Source organism: Tenrec ecaudatus (assembly GCF_050624435.1).
Source record: "Tenrec ecaudatus isolate mTenEca1 chromosome 1 unlocalized genomic scaffold, mTenEca1.hap1 SUPER_1_unloc_14, whole genome shotgun sequence".
In the NCBI taxonomy this organism is placed as follows: Eukaryota; Metazoa; Chordata; class Mammalia; order Afrosoricida; family Tenrecidae; genus Tenrec; species Tenrec ecaudatus.
Genome location: NW_027457554.1, coordinates 962,802 through 981,971, shown reverse-complemented (window position 1 = coordinate 981,971; position 19,170 = coordinate 962,802). Strand labels below are relative to the sequence as shown.

The window sequence follows — 19,170 nt, the reverse complement described above, 5'->3', positions numbered from 1 at the left end:
CAGGTGCTCTCACAAACCACCTCTTCAATAGACAACTTAGATTTTTTCTTTCATCCCAGGAACCATTCTGAAATTTAAAATGACCATTTGACACTGAGTTGATTGTGATTCAGGGCAATTCATAGGATTTCCAATGGGCATATCCTTTCAGAAACAGATGGCCAGAATTTCTTCCAAGGTATTCTGGGTGCGCTTGAGCCTCCTACGTTTCTGTTAATGGCCAAGTGTTTTCACCATTTGTACTATCCAGGATTGACTTCCAGCTCTATATATCCTTAAAATTGACATCTCTCCTCTCTTTGTAATGTCATGACCATTGCTGTGTTTCAGTCGATTTACCGTATTCAAATATAGAAATGACAAATAATTCTACCACCTCACAGAAAATGTCAGAAACTCGTTGCTCTCATTTAATAGTGGCGTGGGTGATTACATATTGAACTGCTAATCCCAAAGTCAACAGTTCAAAATGACCAGCCACTCTCAGGGAAAAAGATGAGGCTTTCCACTCCTACCAAGTTACAGTCTCAAATAACCACAGGAGCAGTTGGACCCTGTCCTATAGGGTAGAACTCAGGTCATGGTGAGTCAGAGAGGACTGGATGGCAGTGAGTTGGCTTGGTTTTTGGAATCCCCTCCTACCACAATATCACACAATTACTAAGTTCATGTTATGTACCAGTGTTCTAAGCATTGCATGTACATTCACTCATTTCATCCCACTGGTGGTGGTGTGGGTGAAGCATTAGAACTGCTAACCAGAAGGCCGGTGGTTCAAATCCACCAGCTGTTCTTCGGGATCAAGATTGGGCTGTCAGCTTTCATAAAGGTGTTCAGGTTTGGACATCTGCCGGGACAGTTATTACTTTATCCTGCCGAGTTGCTATGGGTCTGAATGAACTCAAGAGCAGTGGGGTTTTGGTGGCTTTTGCAACCCTTTTAAGAGGAGCGCTGGTGGGGCAATAGAGAAGCCCTTGACTATTTACCACAAGCTCAGAAAAACCCTCAGCAGATTCCCCTGAGAATGATGCATCAATTTTCTCCAGGACAAGTCACAGCTTATAGGAACACCTCTAGAATGGTTCCACTCTGTCCTGCAGGCTCACTATGAATTGGAATTGACTGACCCATTGGTAGTGAATGCATCAGCTCCCGTCTATTGGTGAGAACATGAATGCACAGAAAAGTGAAACAATCTAGCCCAGAGGTGACCAGGTTATCAAAGGGGGAGCTAGATTTCATATCCCAGCAGACCAACCTCAGAGACTACAGGCTTAGCTCCACACTCTGCTGATGTCTTGACTACAAGTGGTTGGATTTTGCATCCCTTCCCCTACACATCATCTCCACTGTTCAATATCGATCAATGTTAGCATGAGAACTGAGGTCACACTCTAGCCCTACCCAATCCCACACGTACAGGTGAGAAAAAAATGGTGAGACCACTGGGCAGTTTTAGCTGCCACCTCTACTTCCACCGCCTCAATGCACACAAAAAGAAGTCAGAGAAAGCATTTTTGGCCTTGCCACCACTCCTTAGCCCTGACACCTTGGGGCCTGTCCACTCTCTTGGACACCCACAAGACGGCTACCTGGGAACTTCCCCTGGGGCACTTGGGGACAAAGGAAAGGGCACACGCCTGCAATGAAATTCACACTGTAACAACTTGTTTCCCCCTTGGAAAATGACACCATTCGCTGCTTCAATTGTGCATGATATATAAATTACATAACTCAGAGGTATCATGTCGGAGCAGCCATGATGCTAAGTGATGAGGCTCTCCATCGAGCAGCCCCTCTCCAACCAGCAGGTCCAAAGAAACCCAAGACCCGAGGCTGACAGCTGAGAACGAGCTTATGTGGTCTTTGAGTGTGCCTGCTTCATAGAGCCCACAAGGGAGAATCTTTCCGGGTGACCCAGGATGCCAGGCTGGAATGTTCCAGCCATCTGCTGTCATCACCCTGGACCTCCCATTTTCTTTAAAGGGAGTCGAATGCTGAACAGTACTCTTTCCTTCCATAACCCCCAGAAAAGTAGGAAAAAGGTGGTGGTGATTGTGGTAATATCCTTCTTGCTAAGGAGATTTGGTGATGCTGTGGGTTAAGCATCTCACTACTAATCACAGGGCCAGCAGTTCAAACCCACTAGCTGTTCTGAGAGGGAGAAAGATGAGGCCGTCTGACAATGGACAAATTTATGGTGTCAGAAACCCACACAGGAAGTTCTACTATTTCCTCTAGGATTGCTATGCATCTGAATTGGCTGGATTCACCAGAAGTAGGTTTTGCTTCTTCGGAATGTATTTGTACATGTGTGTGTACATGTGCGTGTGCGTGCCTGTGAGTGCGTGTGTCTGCATTGTCGCTTGTGTGGTTTGGAAGCCCAGAGCAGGCAGACTGAGGCTGCATAGGAAGCAGTTGAGAAGAGAGAAGGGTGAGATCCTTCAAGAGGTAGATAGATCCAAACTCATTTCCCAGATCCCTTCTATATTCATTCTGCCTCCCATTCATAACTCTTTCTGGCTCAAATTATTCCGTATTCTCTCCCTGGCTAGCACCCCACAGCTTTCTACCCCATTTCACCACTAGATCTCTGGACACTACTCTAAATCAGCTTGAGGTACTCAATGATTGATGAGCTGCTGAAGGGTTGGATCAGCCACCCTTCTTTGTGTCCATGAAAGAACGTTCCAAAACCTCATGTCACAAGCAAGTACCCTTGCTTTTAGAGAAGAGGCATAGGCTAATTTGTATGTTTCCACCTTGAGAGGGCCAAGCACCACCATGTACAATTAGTAGATAACCATAAGTATGTCACTTTTGTGGTCACTACACATCTCTTTTGGAGGACCCATTTGCCCCTCTCCTAGCACCGTGATCCCTGGTGCCATGGCTAGACTGGGATGGGACATCCATGTGCTCAACCAGGAACTGCCAGGTGGAATCAGAGCCACTGTCCCCTCTGCAGAGCCTCTGTGAGGACAGGGAGTTTGGAAACACAGCCTAAAGCTGCGGGAAGAGAAATTTAGGAAATTATCATGCATTTATGCTAATGACAACTGTACAAAACCCACAACCACCCTTCAAATGCCCTGCCACTGAGCAGAGCCAAAAGAAGGAAAAGCCAAAATCCACATATGGGTACAGGAAGACCTCTGGATGGTGTCCTTGTGGGGGGCTGGGAAGCGGCAGTGTGGACTTGAGGAGGATCAAGGGCTCAGGCTGGGAAAGAGCCAAGATGCCTGTCGACAAAACCCTTCAGACCAGACACAACCAGAGGAAGTTCAACTCTCTCTCTTTGTCTCTCTGCCTAACCACCAACCTCTTACCCAGTGCAGGAGCTTCTTTGAACAGGGTCCACAAGGCCAGATGTGAGAGCTAGCAGCTCCTGTTACTACCCTGGCTTGGGAAACCTCCCACTTTCTGGAAATGCAAATATTTTCTTGGACTTTGATCAAGACCAAGATCAACCCTACCCACCCCCTTTTCTCACAGAGGCACTTGGTCAGAATGGCAAATAGCGCTCAACTGCCATGTGCTCCGCCTCTTTATTCCTTGTTCCATTCGAACCAACTGCTGCAAAAAATCACAAAACTGCCAGATGGAGGGCAGGGCAGTGCTTTCTTTTCAGGCTTCCCTCTCATTCTTTCTCTGGTCGCATCATCATTCCAGGTACAGCAAACTTATTTCAGTCCAGTCAATTCCTTATGTAAGTTTTCCAAGGTTGTACAACATTACTGGAACCGACAGCCCCATCATTTTACCTTGAAGCAGCTGGTGGGTTTCAACTGTCAACCTTTCAGCTAGCCATTCAACATTTACATGACAGTGCCTTCAGAGTGGTGAGTCATAGTCTGCAGACACCGTGGGAATGAATCATTCTTCTGCCTTATTTTCATAAGGTGGGTTACTAGGTAGGCAGGTGTGAGGCAGGTGTAAGTAGAAATCAACTTGATGGCAACAAACAACAACACCGATGTTATTGTTTTGGGGCTGGGGAAATGAGACCTATGAGGCATGGAGCTAAGTAACAGCTACTTCAGGTTTGTTAGGCACTTCGTCGTTGAGCTCTGTTCTAGATACTGGTTATACAGCTAGAAGGAAGGTAGCATCTCTGTTCATGGGGTTGAGAGATGCGAGGGGTTGGGAAACTTCCTGTCCCGTTAGTAGTGGGTGTAGATTTTGTTTCTGTTGTTAGATGCCATTGAGTCAATTCCAACTCCTAGCCACCCTATGGACAATAGAACAAAACACCACCCAGTCCTGCACCATCCTCTCAATAGTTGTTATGGTTCAGCCCATTGTTGCAGCCACTGTGTCAATCCATTTACTGAAGGTCTTCCTCATTTTCGCTTATCTCTCTTCACCTAGCAGAATGTCCTTACTCTTTCAGGGACTGATCTGTCACTAACAGTATGTCTAAGGTACATGAGGGGAAGTCTCACCATTCTTGCTTCTAAGGAGTATTCTGGCTGCACGTCTAACCCACATTTGTTTGTTCTTTTGGCAGTTCATAGTACTTCCAATATTATTCACCAGCATCCCAATATAAATGCATTGATTCTTCTTTGATCTTCCTTTTCAATGTCCAACTTTCACGTGCATACAAGGCCATTGAATATATGACTCAGATGGCTTTAGTCAGGTACACCTTCAACTTCAAGGTAACATCCTTGCTCTTAAACACTTTGGAGAACACTTTTGAAAGAGGTCTCTGGCTGCAACGCGTGGCCCCTTTAAGGATGAAGAGGCGGGGCGCACAGGTGGAAGCCCATGGCCCCTTTAAGCCTTGGCCTATTTGGCAGCAGCTGGAGCCACTATTGAGGACAAGGCAAGAGGCCAGCCAGCACTTCCTGTGGAGGCCAAGGGCTCAGGACCTGAGCAGGTTAAGCTCTGAGTGCTGAGTGAGCCAGCCTCAGAGCCGCACCAGCTCCATGGGCCAAAATGACCTGATGGGAAAGGCCTAGGGCTTCACAGACCAGGTGTGGTTCCTGCGGCCTCCCCGCCCTCTCCCAGACTCCTGCCCACCCGGGCCTTGCCACCATGACCCCTGATGTAGGTCTGCAGCCCACCTGGTGCCTGCCCAGGCACCAGAACTCCTGCCCTGCCTGGCCCACCCACCTGAGACCTCACTCCAGGCCCCCTGTCCCAACCCTGGTCCTGCTCCAGGCCCCATCCCTGCCCAAGTCTTTGTTAGTCTGGTTGGTCATAAGGGATGGAAAGGAGGAGGGACCCTGCCCAGGCCCCTGCAGCCCATCCAACTTGGGATGCTCTGGGTTGGTCCAGCCCCCAAGGTGGCTTCCCTCCCACAGGCCCATATACCCAGAACTCCATTGGACCCACTGGGTACGTGAGGCCTCCCCATCAAAGGCTCGGGATATGTGCCCACAGCCTGGAATGGGATCCTAGCTTGCTAGAGCCCCACTCCCCTCCCCTTAAGCCCCAACAATTTAAGATCCCTAGAAAGTGTCTGTTTGTGGGGGCCCTTGTGGGGTCACACTCTGGCTGTGAAGGGCTAGGCTATGGCTTTTGGCACTTGTCTTCTCCATTCTGAACCTTTAGACCATTGGTCCTTCCACGGGGCAGTTCTACAGGAGTAGCAGGGAACTCTATTCGTGAGTGAAGTTGGCCAGATTTGAGTAGGGGGTGCCCTGGCAGGGATTTCAACTTGGGAGAAGAGCCCATCTCCCCTTTCTCTTTCCCAGCTGCAAAAAAATTTAAAAAGGAAGAGGTCTCATAGAGCAGATTTACCCAATGCAATACGTCCTTTGGGTTCTTGACTGGGGCTCGCGTGATCATTTATTGTGGATCGCAGCAAGAAGATAGCACTGATCACTTCAGTATTTTCTCCATTTATCATGATCATGTTGTAGATGACAGGGACAAAATTACATATAAATATGTCCCTGGGACACAACTCCTGGGGAGTCCCAAACAACTTGATGAAAAGGAAAACAAGAGAGAGAAGACAGGCACTCTGAGCCTAGGTTGGAAGGACAGTCCTTTGTGAATAGAGAGCTTCAAGGGTATTGGAGTTCCTGGAGGAGGGCAAAGAGTTCCACACTCAACTATGCAACAAACCATTGGCAGTTGGAACCCACACAGGGGCACCATGGAGGAAAGGCCTGGAAACCTGCTTAAAGCCTATAGTCTTGAAAGTCCTATGGAATCCACACATAAGGCACCATGAGTCAGAATCAACTCTCTCGTGCCTGTTTTGGTTTGGGTAGAGGAGCTATTAGAAGCAGTGGGGTATAATGTTGAATCCAAGAAGAGGAAGGATTTGGTCACCATTACAGTGACTTCTGACCCAATTAATAACAATCATACGGACTTTTGTGGGAGAAAGATGAGGATTTCTACGGCTGTAAATATTTAGTGTCAGAAACCCACATAGACAGTTCTACCCTGCCCTATACAGTCGCTGATTTGGTGTCAACTGGATGGCACTAAGATAGCAACTATCTGCTGAAAGGTTGCCATGTGGAAGAGCTTGTGCCAAGTCCGCTATGGTTATGCCTATGATCATTGTGGGAGACAAAGTTCCTGCTTAAGATTAATGTCTCTGTTGTCAAATCGCTCCATTGTCCAGTCTTGGCTCTATGTCCTTCTAGCTCTATAACCTCGGAAAAATCATTGAACCCCCTTTGTTCTGCTGTGTGTACAAGGGAAGTGAAAAATAGTTCTTAGGTTGTGTGTTCGAGGTTGAGATTGAATGATAGAAAGACCTTGTTGTTGTTAGTCGCCAGCAAAGCAAATTTGATTCCTTGTGACCTTATGCCGGATAGGACTAATTACTGCTAGATCCTATGCAATCTTCCTGCCCATTGGCAGGTGTGAGGTCATTGTTGCGGTTATTGTGCCAGTCCGTGTCATGAAGAGTTTCCCCAGATCCACTATTTTACCAAACATGATGTTCTCGTCTCGCAATTGGTCTTTCCTAACGACATGTCCAAAATCAGCATGACAAAATTTTGCCATTCTATCTTCTAGGAACATTCTTCGAAGAATGTCCTGGTTCGATTTCCTCCAGGACTGATTTGCTCATTCTTTTGGCCACCCACAGTATACTCAATACATGGTCTTTTCCATCACGGTCATTTGAATGTCTCAATCCTTCTTAGAATCCTGGTCCTCACTGTTGTAGAAACTCCATTTCTCACAGCTTGCTTCAGATCTGCTGAAGTGGAATCTGAGTTCTTGTAGGCCCCAAGGACATGGCATTTGTGTGCCTGCTAGAAGCACTGAGGAACAACGTCTGGCCCATAGTAAGTGCTTATAATTGTTCATTGCCATCAGTGTTATTATTTATCATCCCATGTAAACTTTCCAGCACACTCACAGGTCAGGAAACCAAGATTCTGAGCCTGTCAGTGCCTTCACTGAGTCTACCCCATCAGGAGAGGGGAGGGGCTGCATGCAAATCGAATACATGATCAAACCAGTTGGCCTGGGTGGAGGGACTTTCAATGCTAAAATAGGGGGACGGGTTGTTGGGTATGTGGGAGGAAAGGCATCTAAAGAAAATCAGCAGAGTGTTCTGAGGCTCTGGAGTTCTGACTACAAAGACACATAACCCAGGCCTATATATCTTTGGGGGATGTGCAAGACCAGTAATTACCGGTAAAGACATACATCACAGGAAGGGGTTGCACTATAGGGTATACAGCAATGAGAGGGGGACAATATAGGGATATACACAATAGGAAGAGGAGGGATTGGGGGCACACATGTGACAAGGGCAGATCCTAGATTCAGGATGGCAGCCTAACTTTGAATGTCACTGAGCTGGTTTGACCTGTTTTCTGGGTCTCCATAGAAACCATTATCAGTAGGGTGTAAACTCTTCCTATGGGAACCAAACTAATGGTCACAAGCATTTAGGGAGAACTAGCCCATTGTCCTTAACAGCAGGGAGGGGGGGACCTCTACCTGCCCTGGGAGCAGACAGTTGTCTGGCCAATGACTGCCTTCAGGGAGGATGTCTCCAAGCATCTGGCCTCCCACGATATGCTAGCAAATAGGCTCTAGTGTTTGACATGTCTTTGGGGAGACAAATCTGGGGAGAAGTCTCTTTATAATTCCACATACATGATGTAAGGTATCGGTCCATTTGCCTTCATTCCTTTGCATGTGGCGACTCAGTGGTCATAGCACTGTGTATTGAATAAGTGGGTCTTCCCCCATTCACATAATTGTCAAATCACAAGTTACCATAGGTGTACGGGTGTATTTCTTGATTCTCATTTCTACTCCTTGGACTGCCCTCTTAGGAGTACCACACTCTTTTGATGATTGTGGCTTTGTTAGATCTCTCGGGAGATCGAGTTGTACCTCGTTAGAAAGAATTCACGCCGGAGCCTGGTTCGTGATCCAAGTGAGTTTGATGAGAGGTAGAAGAAGTTTCAGGTTTTACACAGCACCCATAGGACTCCTCCCGACCATGTAGCCTGGCTGAAGCTGCTCAGCGTCACGCAAAGATCTCTCCTTCCCTGCGACTCTCTGCTCTCTGTTAGATCTCTCTCTCTCTCTCTCTCTCTCTCTCTCTCTCTCTCTCTCTCTCTCTCTCTCTCTCTCCCTTCTCCCCCTCCCCCTCCCCCACCCCTCCCTTTTCATGGATTCCAGGGGGAGGCGTGGTGGACGACCCCAGATGGACCCCATTGGCTGAACTGAATTCACCTGGCTCAGGTGGGCTGATCCAGGTTTAGCACCCACCCAATCCCACTGGTGGGAAACCTGAGCCTCTGAGCATGTGCAGTGTGCCGCTCTTTGTTCCCTTGCCGGGCTCTCTGGGCATGGCTTAAGGGACATCCCATCCCTGTGCTAGTCTGCCTAACAACGTTACAGTACATTTTTAAATTGGAAAGGATGAAACTTCCTATTTTTAAAAATTTATTTTTTATTTTATTTTGAAACCTCCTATTTTGTTCTTCTTTTTTTCAAGATCATTTTTACTATTTGAGGCCCTTTGCAATCATGTGAATTTGAGAATTGACTTTCCATTCCCCTAAAAGGAACATAAAAGCTGTTGGAATTTTTATAGGGATTGCAGATCACTTTGGTCATATTGTCATCTTAACAATATTAAGCCTTCTAATTTATTTATGTCTTCTTTAAATTCCCTCAGAAGTATTTTTAGTATTTGTCTCCCTCATTAAATTATTCCCCAGTCCCATCTACATGTAACCTCCTTTCTGGGAAATGGACAATGCGACGGTGGGTGAGGGGAGACGCGGGGCAGTGTAAGATAAGATAAAATAATAATTTATAAACTATTAAGGGTTCATGGGGGATGGGGAGGGGGAGCGGAGAGGGAGGGGAGTGGAAAAAAAGGAAAAAGCTGATTCCAGGAACCCAAGTGTAAGACGAATTTTGAGAATGATGAGGACAACGAAGGTATAAGGGTGCTTTACTCAATTGATGTATGTATGGATTCTGATAAGAGTTGTATGAGCCCCAATAAAACGATTTATTAAAAAAAATTATTCCTCAGTCCTTTAGTTGTTTAGATGGTATTAGAAATGGAATTGTTCTCTTTCTTTCCTTTTCCGATTGTTTGCTGCTGGTGTATGGAAGCACAACATATTTTTAAAGAATCTTTTTATTAGGGACTCATACAACTCCCATCACAATCCATATACACATCAATTATGTAAAGCACATCCGTACATTCATTGCCCTCATCGTTCTCAAAACATTTGCTCTCCACCTAAGCCCCTAGCATCAGGTCCTCATTTTTTCCCTCCCTCCCTGTTCCCCCCTCCCTCATGAACCCTTGATAATTTATAAATTATTATTTTGCCATATCTTTCCCTGTCCGATATCTCCCTTCACCCACCCCTCTGTTGTCTGTCCCCCAGAGAGAAGGTCACATGTAGATCCTTGTAATTGGTTCCCCGTTTCCAACCCATCCTCCCTCTACCCTCCCAGCATCATCACTCACACCACTGGTCCTGAAGGGATCATCTGCCCTTGATTCCCTGTGTTTCCAGTTCCCATCTGTACCAGTGTACATTCTCTGGTCTAGGCAGACTTGCAAGGTAGAATTGGGATCATGATAGTGGGGGAGGAGGAAGCATTTAGGAACTTAAGGAAAGTTGTATTTTTCATCATTGCTACATCGCACCCTGACTGGCTTGTCTCCTCCCCGAGACCCTTCTGTAAGGGGGTGTTGTCCAGTGGCCCACAAATGGACTTTGGGTCTCCACTCTGCACTCCACCCCTCATTCACTATGATATAATTTTTTGTTCTGATGATGCCTGATACCTGATCCCTTCAACAGCTCGTGATCGCACAGGCTGGTGTGCTTTGTCCATGTGGGCTTTTTTTGCTTCTGAGCTAGATGGCTGTTTGTTTACCTTCAAACCTTTAAGACCCCGACTCTATAGCCGGGCACCATCAGCTTTCTTCACCACATTTGCTTATGCACCCATTTGTCTTCAGCGATCAAATCAGGGTGGTGAGCACACAATGATATGAATTTTTGTTCTTTGATGCCTGATAAGTGATGGCTTCGGCACCTCTTGATCACACAGGCTGGTGTGCTTCTTCCATGTGGGCTTTGTTGCTTCTGAGTTAGATGGCCGCTCGTTTACCTTCAAGCCTTTAAGACCTCAGATGCTATTACCTTTTGATAGCCGGGCACCATCAGCTTTCTTCACCACATTTGCTTATTCACCCGCTTTGTCTTCAGCAGTTGTATCAGGAAGGTGAGCCTCATAGAGTGTCAATTTAAAAGAAGAAAGTATTCTTGCATTGAGGGAGTACTTGAGTGGAGGCCCAAAGTCCTTCTGCTACCTTAATACTAAACCTATAAATATATGCACATAGATCTGTAAGGTCTCTCTCTCTGAGACTAGATTTCAGCCTTGGTCCTTGGCTCCGGGCGAGAAAGATTTTATGCTGAAGCTGGGCTCGTGATCCAAGTGAATTTAATGAAAGTTCAAAGAAGCATCAGGTTTTACGCGGCACCCATAGGATTCCTTTGACCATGCGGCCTGGCAGAGACTGCTCCGGGACACGCAAGGATCTCTCCCCTCCCACGGAGATGACCAGACCCTCTCCCTCTCGGTTCCTGCCTTCTTAAGGGTTCCTGGGGGAGGCGTGGTGAACGACCCCAGGTCGATCCCATTGGCTGAATTGTAGTAAACTGGCCCAGGTGGGCTGCTCCAGGTGTAACGCACATCTCCACCCACTGGCGGGAAAATTCAGCTTTGTCCTTTGCTGGTTCTCCTGGGCATGCGTAAATGGACTTCCCAATTACCTAGGCTAAGCTACCTAACAGATCTATTTCCCCATCCTCATATATAAACTTATTTGCCTATGTACATATCTTTATCTAGAACTCTATAAATGTCCTTTGCCTCCCAGCTCTTTCCTGTATTTCCTTTTTTGACTTTCCTCCTTTCCCTCTATCATGCTCAGTCCCCCCAGGGTTTCAGCAATTCCTCTTGGTTACATTACCCTTGATCATGCCCTACCAAGCCTCCCACACCCTCCTCACCACCGATTTGGGTCACTTGTTCCTTTGTCCCTGGGTTTTTTAACACCACTACCTTTCCCCCCACTTCCCCCTCTCCCATGTCCCCTCAGAATTGTTGGTTCCATTGTTTTCTCCTCCAGATTGTTCATCCAGCCTATCTTATTTAGACAGACCTGAGGAGGTAATAACATGCACAAAAACAAGACAGAGCAAAACCAAGAAACAATATACAGCAAAACAACAACAAACCAATGACAAAAACCAAAATAAAACACAATAAGAAAAAAAAGCTTGTAGTTAGTTCAAGGATTGTTTGTTGGCCTTTAGGAGTGTTTTCCAGTCCAGTCTGTTGGGGCACCATGCTGGCTCCAAAGTCCACCTTCAGCATTCCCTGGGGACCTCGCCACTCCAATCCCTTGCTGTTGCACCCCTTTAGTGTTTTGCCTCAGTGTGGCAGGATCATATTGGGTGCAATTCCCACACTGTGTCTCCATTGTTGTCCCCTGTAGGGCTATGAGTCAGTGAGGGGCGCCATGTCTCCTAGTTTGGCTGGCCATGTGGTCCTCTCTGTGAACTGGCTGTTCTAATTGGAAATATCCTCCCCATGGCCTGGTGGTCCAGGATGTGCTCCACTCTCCTCGTTCCCCTTCCTCTGCTCCCGTGTGCTCCGATCAGATATGTCCCTCTCCCGGAGCTTCAGATTCAACGCCGCCCATTGAAATAAATTCTTCTGAGGGGAGGGGCAGGTGTCCATTTAGTAGTTGGGATTGGGACCGGCCCCTCAAACCTCTCCACTGGTTCCCTACTGCATGCTGGCATGCTGCATTCACATCTTGGAGCATTGGGTTGAAGTCTGGTCTCTCTTTCCCTGTGGAGATAAAAACAATACCCGCTCCCCTTGGGTGGGTTAGTGAGGCTGAAATTCTTTAAGTGAGCAGACAGCGTCTATTTTCTCCTGAGGAGTGGCCGATGGGTTTGAACCACTGACCTTGCTGTTAGCAGCTACCGGGGTTCCTTACAGTTAGCCGTAGGCACACTAAATGAAGAGACAGTAGGTTAGAAGATAAATGTGGGGAAATCAGTTAAGTGGAATGAGGGGCTCCGGAATGGAGGTTCAATAGGGTGAGTAGAGCGGGCCTCAATGAGGAGGTGGCTCTTGGGCACAGACTCAAGGGCGGGGAGGGAGGGAGTGTGCAGACACATGCGGGGGCAGTTCACGGAAGGCAAACACCCTGAGTCGGAGAGAGGTTGGTGCACGCGGGAGAGGGAAGCGTTTTGCCCATGTGTTTTTGGTTGGTTAAATTCCTAGCAGAGGAATTATGGGGTCAAAGGAATTGTCTCGATCTCCTTTGAAATTTTCTCATTTCAAAGCCCTGGGATAGAAGAGTGACCGTACCCCAAAAGAAATCTATTCAAATGCAAGAAAATCAAAATGGAAGAAGAGCAGAAAACATAAAGGGGCTAAAAATAGCAGTTAGCACCTCTGTTAAGAATTTCTGTGAGAATCTCAGGGGTTTACTGAGTCATCTTCCGGGGTGCCTGTTACAGTGGGCTGGCACAGCTTGGCCACGTGTCACCCCTCCGCGTTCCTGTATCTACTAGGTAGGATCCTTCTTGCCTCTTTGTCAGTGACTTTCAAGTACCAATCAGCTCTTCCCTTTCCACCTTCCCAGGTCCCCTGGGACCTTCCTATTCAGCTCCAATTTCTGATCTAGCTAAAGACATCCCCACTTTCCCACTGACCGTGAGACTAATCGGATGACTTCACCGGAGGCACGCGACCTTGTGGTTCAAGGGGAGGGCAGTGGTCTTGAAGCACAGGGGGGACCTTCCTCTCTACCCAAGGGAAAGAATGGAGGGAGTTGCAGGGCCAGGGAGCAGGGAGGGTGTGTGGTAAGGGGCCAGCTCCAGGCAGAGGCTAATCAGAGGAGAAGAATGGGTTGGGCCCCGTTACCAAGGCCAGGCAGACTTTATTCTCCAAGTGGTAAGTCATCAAAGGAGGTTTGCTCAGAGTGACAACATGAGGCTGCCTTTCAAGAAGATGTCTGGAGCTGGGGTGATAAATGCTTTTGGAAGGAGGGGAGTTAAGCCTGGGGAACCAGTTAGTTCACTGTGGCAGGAGATATAGTAAGCCTTTCATCCAGTCATTAAGCCAGTGTGTACTGGGGATCCTGGGCGTGCTGGGCACTGTGCTCCATCCTGGGAAGGCATAACCCACACCCCCACCCTCATGGAGATCACATTCTAGCCGGGGACAGAGACAGCTATCCAGTGGAAATCAATTGAGTAGATAGTATATTAACCTGTTTGCAAACCTGTCACTGGAGTCGTAGAACTGCCCCGTATTGTGTCTGAGGAAACAGATTGGCCACCACGTCTCTCTCCCGAGGGGCACCTGGTGGACTGAGATCATACCCTCCTGGTTAGCAGCCACGTGCTTAAGCACCGTGCCACCACCAGGGCCCGTAGATAGTGTGCTTGACGGTGCAGGTGGTCAAGTGGTCATGCACCCAGGAAGGGAACGAGGAGTTTTTCAGAGCCCCGGGGTGGTGTCCATGGTTAAGCATTTGTCTTACTAATGGGAAGGTTGGTGCACGTTGCCTACTCCTAAAGGACCCCCAGTGAAATGCAATCCTTTTCAGAAAAGTCAGGGCCACAAACTGTGGAGCAAAGGTCCACTCTGACATCCCGGGTCACCAGGAACCAGAATCGACTCGAGGGCAACTGTTGTTTGTTTACTAGAAATGGTTGTGGGCTGGGGCCGGGAGGGGGTGGGCAGTGGGTGGTGTGGTTCACAAGTTCCTAAAGAAGAAGGATAGCCAGCTGGGGGAAGGAAGGCTCTTGGGTTGACTTGTGAGTGGAGGGGCCCCAAAGGAGGTGGCATGGGAGAGGGAGAAGGTGAGGGCGAGGGAGGTTGGGAGTGTTTGTAGGTAGACTCGGTGAGACGAGGAGCCAGCCAGGAGCACAACAGGGAGTCAGTGATGTTTATGAAGGGTGCGATGAAGGGCAGCAAGAGAAAGCCACCCAGGCAGCACACAGCACGGTACCATCATGGAAGACCCAGGGCGTTCAGGTTATAGGCATGTCTCCCCGATGAGTCTGTCAGCATCTTGAAAGGACCCATTCACACTGGCCAAGCCAAGTGCTGAGCACATTCCAAAATATTCAGTGAATATTCGCAGTTGGAAGGCATTCTTCCTTCATCTTGCTGCCCCCAGCCACGGAGAGCTCCCTGCGTGGTGCCTGAGGCTGCTTTTCTATACTTCGCTAGAGGTCTGCCACCGCAGCTAGGGAAGCTAACCAAGGGTCTGGCCCCAGGGAGGACTGGGGTTTGGGCCAAGCAGGAGTCCCGCTGTGGTAGCCCCAGTTGACCAGAAAAACAAATTCATAGACACTTATATGTGTTTTAAAAGAGAACTTTATATCAAAGAAAAATTGTACATTAAGAAAACATCCCAGCCCAGTCCAGATCAAGTCCTTAAGTCTGATATTAGCCCATATGTCCGATACCAGTCTATAAATCCCTCTTCCTACTCACGAAACACAAGCAATGATGCTGATGCAGGAAGATCACAGGCCAGTGGGTGGAAAGCCTTGTGGACCCAGTGGTGGTGGAGGCATCCCAGCGCTAGCAGGGGTCTCCAAGTGAGCTCTGCGGCTTCAGGGCTCTAGTGTAGCTCTGTGTGTCTTGTCAGCAGGAATGTCTCACAGGAAGGGAGCTATTGATTACCGAGGGCACCTACAAATGAGGTCATCAAGCTGCAACCTGAATGACAGCTTAGACTCCACCCCTCCACAAGTTGACACCAGAGTATGTTGCTTACGTGCTCTTGGGCTGTGTGGCCCCTCCTGGAGTAGGCGTGCGGCAGCCTCCTCCTTGAAAATCCCCTTCTATTTCTGGTGGTCCAGAGTCTCTTGGTCCCTCCCCAGTGAGCACTGCCCAGTGATACACTGTGGCCTGCCCAGAGAGGGCATCTCATCCGTAAGTGGCTGGGTGCTGTTTATGTTAACATCTACCTCCCACCCCACTTAAGAGCTTGGCGTGCCTCCAACCGTGCCCTACCTGGAGGAGGCCCCGATGCCACTGCACTTCTACCGGGACTGGGTCTGCCCCAGCAGGCCCTGCATCGTGCGCAATGCCCTGCAGAAGTGGTCGCTCCCCTATCTGAGGTGGGTGCAGCCCTGGGCTGGGCTAGGGTGATGGGCGAGCTGTCTTGTGGCATGTGGGCATGCTCTTAGAGTCCCTTCCCCTAGGGCCACGGTGGGCGCCACGGAGGTGAGCGTAGCGGTGACCCCAGATGGCTATGCTGATTCCGTGCGCGGAGACCACTTCGTGATGCCAGCCGAGCGCCTGCTGCCCCTGTGAGGTGTGTTGGATGTCCTGGAGGGCAGGGCCCGGCACCCTGGTGTGCTCTACGTGCAGAAGCAGTGCTCTAACCTGCTTACTGAGTTGCCCCAGCTGCTGCCCGACTTGGAGCCCCACATGCCCTGGGCCTCTGAGGCTCTGGGTGAGAGGGGGCGACTGGGGCAGAGGGCAGTCATTGAGAATACACAGCAGAAGCACACACCAAGCTTCTACACTGACAGCTTGGTGACATTGATTGTCTTGGCCCACACCCACCACTCCATGGCCAGGGTCAGGCCCTGCCGCCCTGGAAGCCTTGACTGTTGACCGACTGCAAAGGATTAGTGCTCTAACTTTTGCCTGTGGGGGGCTGGGCCCACTCCCCAAGCCCTCCAAACCATGGCCTCTTCGCCACTTTTCCCTGGGATGCCCCTTGCTCGCACGCAGCACCCCTGCCCACATCCTGTTGGGTGTTATCCCAGACCCAACCTGCCGGGGACAACGGCTCCTAACTCTCCTCCTCTGTCCTGCAGGGAAGATGCCAGAGGCGGTGAACTTCTGGCTGGGGGAGGCGGCCGCAGTGACGTCCTGTAGGTGTCTCTGGGATGCAGGGACAGGGAGGAGCCAGGATGGGGCCAAGGGTGGGAGGCTGGCCTGGAGGGTCGGTCTACAATTCTGCGAACAGAGGAGGAGCGGCGTTGCAGCGTGGTGGGTGGGATGACTTTGGTGTGGGGGCGCACTAGACATCTCTCAGAGGGCACGTTGGCCCCGGGGGTGAACTTGGGAGAACCCTATGCGTGAATATTTACCTCTTTGGAGAGATGACCCGCATGGGGCGTGTGGTGTGTGCCAAGTCCCTGGTGGCTGGGATCTGGAATGCCCTCCACCCCAGCCCCCCCTGGGCATCTCCTGGAGTCTGGTTTGACTATGTCGTTGAGAATACACAGAGCAAAAGCACACACCAAGCTTCTACGCTGACAGCTCAGTGACATTGATTCAGTCCCTCTAGTTGGTTCAAACGTTCTCACCCTCCCTTCCCGAGTTCTTCTCCCTGAGGGAAATGAGGGGGCTTCAGAAACTGTGTAGAAAATAATGGGATTCCCTCTCCCCCCTTATAAATTCATTGTCCTCCAGGATCCTGGCTGTTCTTTGAAGAGGCTGTTTTCAGTCTGAGCCCGGATGGAGTTTAAAAGAACACCATGCTCATGGCAGAGGGATGGAGATCCTTTACTGGCTAAGTTGAACTAGTACTGGGCGTAAAGGAGACATCAGGGGACACTTTGGATGGAAGGTTGAAATCTTTATTCGCAGGACTTTCTCGTTTTTACACCCCTGGCTGTCTTGAGGCGCAAGGCTCTGGGTGGGCAGGTTCTGCCTCTCATGTGCCCTGCTCCACCAAATCTGCCCAGGACCTTCTTTGTGTTGGCAGTGCACAAGGACCACTATGAAAACCTCTACTGTGTCCTCTCTGGAGAGAAACATTTCCTGTTACACTCGCCCAGCGACCGACCCTTCATCCCCTATGGTAGGGCTGGGGCCTGCCTTACGCATGGGCCCCAAACCAGATGAAGGGTAGCGAGGATTCCCTGCCTGTGTCCCTGGGGCCAGGCAGCCAACAGGAGAGGCTGGGAGGAGGTGTGAGGGGCTGGGAGCACTCTTTGCTGAGCTCCCCCTTTTTCTCTGGCATCAGAGCTGTACACCCCAGCAACCTACCGACTCACTGAGGCGGGCACCTTTGAGGTGGTGGATGAAGAGGCCATGGAGAAAGTGTCCATCTTGGCCCTGGGCCTCAGGGAGGGGCGAGCTCATCCATCTCCGAGGAGCAAGCGGGCCCCAAAGGTGTTGGGAAGGTGGCCCCTTCCTCCGTAAGGTCCCGCCTTCTGGGGCTGGCTTCCCAGGGCGGATGGAGGGGGACCTTTGGCCCTTACCGTTGGCAAGGCCAAAGGCCGAGTTCCCCGGTCCTGCTCCGTCCCCAGGTGCCCTGGCTTCCACTGGATCCCCTGACACCAGATCTGTCCCGGTACCCACAGTACCGTGGGGCCCAGGCCCTCCGCTGCACCATGCAGGCCGGCGAGATGCTCTACCTGCCGGCCTTGTGGTTCCACCATATGCAGTAGTCCCAGGGCTGCATTGCTGGTGAGGAGCTGCTGGCCTCGGCCAGCGGGTGGGCTGGGGAGGCTCTGGGTCAGAGCTGGGCCACCCACTCCTGTGCTTGCTCTCCCCATAGTGAACTTCTGGTACGACATGGAGTATGACCTCAAGTACAGTTACTTCCAACTGCTCGACACCCTCACCAAGGCCTCAGGCCTGGACTAGTGGAGCCCCCAGGGAACGTGCCCCCCCACAGCTCAGGGGGCACTCTGGCTCCTCCCCAGATGGGCCCCCACAGAGACACCCTGCAATCTGTCTGACCCAGAACCCCGTTTGGGTTGGGACCAACCCTGGAGACTATCGTGGGTGATAAGAGGAGGACCAGGAAGTGCCAGGCAGGTGTCTAGGTCAGGGTTCCCAGAAAGCTGCCACGCAGGTGAAGCAGCCCCGTGGGTGGAGGCCAGCTGCGGCGTCCTCCCTCCTCTGTAAAGCTGTGAAGTGGATATAATGATGGTCCCTACCTTTCTGGCTGCCCTGGGGAGTGGAGAGGGTTTCTGTAAGGGCCCGCTCGCTCGCTCGAAGGACATGCTCAATAAAGCCGGGGAGGCTCCATGTGGTACCTGCTCCTTGTGGCTTTCTGTGTCTCCAGGAGGGCGGGGAGGGTTAAGATGGAAACGTCAGAGAGAGGAGCTAGCTCCCTGTCTGTCCAGGGACCACAGCTTGTACTCCAGTCTGGCCGGCAGGCCAACCCTGTTTTAACTCTCTGCCAGGGCTCATTGACTGGGACTCTGGTTTACTTTGCGATGGGGTTGGTTGCCTGGGGACGAGCCTGTGTCTCCTAACCAGCACAGGGACCAGGGGACAGAAACTGCCCCACCCCCACCCCTGGGCTGCTCCTCTGCAGAAGGAACTGGCTTTCTCATGCTGCCCCCACAAAAGGGGAGATGAGCCCCCTTCCCCTGGGTGCCCACCTGGAGCTCCAGTCCTGGCCATCTCTGGGGACCCAGGTGGCCCAGGCCCTGGCTTTGAAGAGCTGTTTTTAGTAACAGCCACTCCCCTGCTGTGATGATAGGCTCCGGATACACCCCTCCTCCGGGTCTGCTTCAGTGGAGACTGGGCATTCCTGTCCTACTGGTACCTGGATGTTTCTACAAGCCTTGTTGGTGGGGACTCTGCCCTTGCCCTACCTCTGGCGGCTGCCCAGACCTGTGGCCCCTCCAAGCCATGCTTTCCTGTCCTGCTCACACGGGT

The 19,170-nt window shown here is 50.3% G+C and overlaps 1 pseudogene; it reads left to right on the top strand.

Moving 5' to 3' along the window:
- The window catches only part of LOC142435768 (bifunctional peptidase and (3S)-lysyl hydroxylase JMJD7-like), a 64,612-nt pseudogene extending 46,468 nt beyond the window's left edge, over positions 1–18,144 (top strand).
- The last annotated feature ends 1,026 nt before the right edge of the window (positions 18,145–19,170 follow it).